Source organism: Rhincodon typus, unplaced genomic scaffold (assembly GCF_021869965.1).
Source record: "Rhincodon typus isolate 14 unplaced genomic scaffold, sRhiTyp1.1 hic_rhity00000601, whole genome shotgun sequence".
Classification (NCBI taxonomy): domain Eukaryota; kingdom Metazoa; phylum Chordata; class Chondrichthyes; order Orectolobiformes; family Rhincodontidae; genus Rhincodon; species Rhincodon typus.
Window position 1 is genome coordinate 14,289 of NW_025966239.1, and position 3,751 is coordinate 18,039.

Below are 3,751 nucleotides of genomic sequence, written 5' to 3' on the forward strand. Positions count from 1 at the left end.
TCAGATTCTCCAGCATCTGCAGTTCCTACTGTCTCTGAAACTAATTTCTTTAGATCTGTTTGTGCTTTAGATTCCACATTCCCATCCTAAACAACCTTCTATTCCCTTGCCTAACAAGAATTTATCCATTATATATTCTAAAATATTCAATGACCGCCATCTCCACCATCCTCTGGTGCAGAGAGTTTCAAAGATGCCCAGAGAGATAAAGGTTCCCCTTATCACTGTCCTGAAAGGGACATTCCTAATTTTTTAAAAACAATTTGCATCCTCCGCCTACTCCACCCAGTTCTGAACTCATCCACAAGGAAAAGTATCCCTTTCATGTCCATCTTTTCAAGACCATTCAGGATCTTATACACTTACCAAATCACCCCTCATTCTTTTAAACTCCACTGATAACAGTACAGACTAATCAACTGGTATATTACTAATGTTTATAATTCAGATAACATAAAACTGAACCAATTTCATTAAACCCACCCAGGAGGTTTACAATTTAGCATTGACAATTGTCTGCACGGCACACTTCACTGGGGCTGTACTCTGGAAATCAAGCAAACCCTGTTATTTCTGAAATCATCACAAAAGTTAAATATTTTTATCCAAGTATGCAAAATGTACCCGTCTTTTAAGACCCAGGTTAACATAAAGTACAGACCAGGTTTCTGTACGTAACAAGAATCACTATTCGTTACAAATACTGGGTTCTAGCTACAGGTAAACAACTTTGAGTTGTCAATGTATAACTCTACTGGTTAAACTGTAACCCCATTGTAACCTCCCACTATGCACGCATGCAGACAGACAAAAAAATTGGTGTTTTGGGTGGAGTGAAAAACCAGAAAGGCAGTTCAACGGCCCTTATCCACAGGGTTTGTTGTGAGAATCCTTTTGGCTTACCATGCCTTGAAACTCCTCGATCTCTCTTCTCCATGTATTACACTTGACCCAGGAGGCACGGAACGACTGGTTCACAACTTATAAAGTCTCTGAATATTTGGTTAAAAGCATCAGCTTACAGCAACTGGTGAGAGAAAAAAAAAACTGGCTTTCTTTGGGCTTTAGGTTCTTTTTATTTCAAAGAAAAGGGCACCACTTCTGTCCCCTTCAGGAGGTCCAAAGGTTTCTGGCTATATCGTTCATACCTACAAGCTGCTGAGCTACATCAGTGCCAATCATGTAGCTGTTGGCGGAAAGTAGGCCTTTGTCCTCAACAACTGGGTCCAAATCCACAGACCAATCAGCTAGTTGTGGCTGTCTACATCTCACATGCTAAGCCCACCCCCAGAGTTAGCTGATCTGCAGTTAACCTGCCCCTCCCCACCATTATTTGAACCAGACACAGTGTAAACCACCCTTATAATGAGTATAGATAGCTTACATTTACAAAGTGCAGCAATCCCTTCTGCACTCCTTGGTTTTGAAAACAGTCCTTTTTCTCCTTTCGGTCTGCAGTCAGAAAAATGAAAAAATGGTACAGTCTTAACTATAAGTGCCCTGGCATTCTCACCAGCACAGCGAGAGACAGGGAGTCTGGTGGGACAAGTGGTTGACGAAAATGTTAATGAAGAGATCACCCAGATTGTTTTGAGGAGTTCAGAGAAGCCTCCAACCCTGAGGAGTAAACTAAATTGACTTTGGCTGGGTTATTCTTTGTGGAAAATGCGAAGTACACACTTGCCCATCACCATCTTTAAATAGTGTTGCAGGGGTATGGAGCAGGAGTGATAGACACCATACGCTTCATGGCACCCTGTTTTGTATTTGCATTGGGTATTCCACCTGTGCCAGGTGCCACAACCATCCAGCCATTCTCCAAGTTGGCATTGGCAGATGGTGAGGCAGGACTGTGTACCCCAAGGATTGCAGCTCAGCGCCACCTTCTCCATTACAGTTAGGAATGGGCAATAAATACCAGCCCAGCCATTGACACCCACATCCTCTGGATGGATGGATGAATGAAAGAGGGGCAGCAAGATCTTCCCCCATTCTCTTCGGAGCTTCAATCCTGTCTCTCTGTTCTACTTGTAACGTCAGAGGATATCTCTCTCCGTGCTCCCGTCCCTGTAATGTCAGACAGGTGGCCTAGTATAACTCAGTTCAACCATTATCTTTCACTGCTAAGCATGTTTGCAATGTTGATGAAGAGATGAAGTGAGTCAAATATCAAACACCTGGCGTCTGGTTGCCTCAGTATTTTCATAACTGGCTCCTTACTAAAGGCTAACCTCCTGGTGTGACCCATTACTGAGCAACGATTGTAGGTTTTGGTCATATAGGCAGACCAGGCCCATATGAAGTTTTCTAACCCACAGAATTTACAATAAAATAAAGCTCCATGTGGGCCGAAACCCACTTCCTCTCAAGAGATGGAGCCCTTGACTGACTGTACGGCATCACTTCCTGGTGAGGCCTTGTCATTTTAATTAGTACAGTGCCATTACAATGGTGTTTAATGTTACTTTCCCTCTTACAAAACTTGGTCAAACTTTGCCTCTGCAGCTAAGTATTAAGTGCTTTCTTGCCCAGTGCTTTTGTTTGGCATAGCACGGCTCACTAGAGCCATCTGTCTGACACACTTTCTTGGCCTTGAAAGTAAAACATTGGCTTTTAAATGAACCTTTGTTTAAGTATTTCCAGATGCCTACAACAGGTTTCTTTATGTCATTATTTTTGCATTTTAAAGTGTATTTTTATTATATTTGAAGTGTAAAATATTCTTGCAGTTATGACAAAGCTGATACTGTAACATGAGACACAACTTGCATTTATATAGAGATAACAAGGTGTAGAGCTGGATGAACACAGCAGGTCAAGCAGTATCAGAGGAGCAGGAAGGCTGACGTTTCGGGCCTAGACCCTTCCTGCTCCTCTAATGCTGCTTGGCCTGCTGTGTTCATCCAGCTCTACAACTTGTTATCTCAGATTCTCCAGAGCCTACTATCTCTTGCATTTATATAGCATCTTTCACAACCTCAGGATGCCATAAACTACTTCATACTCAATGAAGCTGTAATGCATTGTAGTCAGTGTTGTTGTGAGAGGAAATGCCAGCCAATCTATACTGAGCAGGATCCCACAGTCAGCAACTGAGAAGCAAGGCTATTTAATATCTTTTCTTCTGGGAGGATGGTTGTTGAGAAATACATACTGACCAAAGTATTCGAGAAATGTCTGCTGTTCCTTTTCACAATAAGGCCTGTCACAGCGGTCTGTCTGCCTGTCCTGGCAAACCGTCAGTCAGCCCCTGTGAGTCTGTCTGTCCCAGGAGTCTGTCTGTCTGTCCCTGGGAGTGTGTCTGTCCCAGGAGTCTGTCTGTCCATCCCTGGGAGTCTGTCTGTCTGTCCCTGGGAGTGTGTCTGTATCGGGAGTCTGTCTGTATCGGGAGTCTGTCTGTCCCGGGAGTCTGTCTGTCCCTGGGAGTCTGTCTGTCCGTCCCTGGGAGTCTGTCTGTCCCTGGGAGTGTGTCTGTCCGTCCCGGGAGTGTGTCTGTCCCAGGAGTGTGTCCCGGGAGTCTGTTTGTCCCGGGTGTCTGTCTGTCCCTGGGAGTCTGTCTGTCCCTGGGAGTGTGTCTGTATCAGGAGTCTGTCTGTCCCTGGGAGTCTGTCTGTCCCAGGAGTCTGTCTGTCCCTGGGAGTCTGTCTGTCCCGGGAGTCTGTCTGTCCCGGGAGTCTGTCTGTCCCTGGGAGGCTGTCTGTCCTGGGAGTGTGTCTGTCCCTGGGAGTCTGTATGTCCCGGGAGTCTGTCT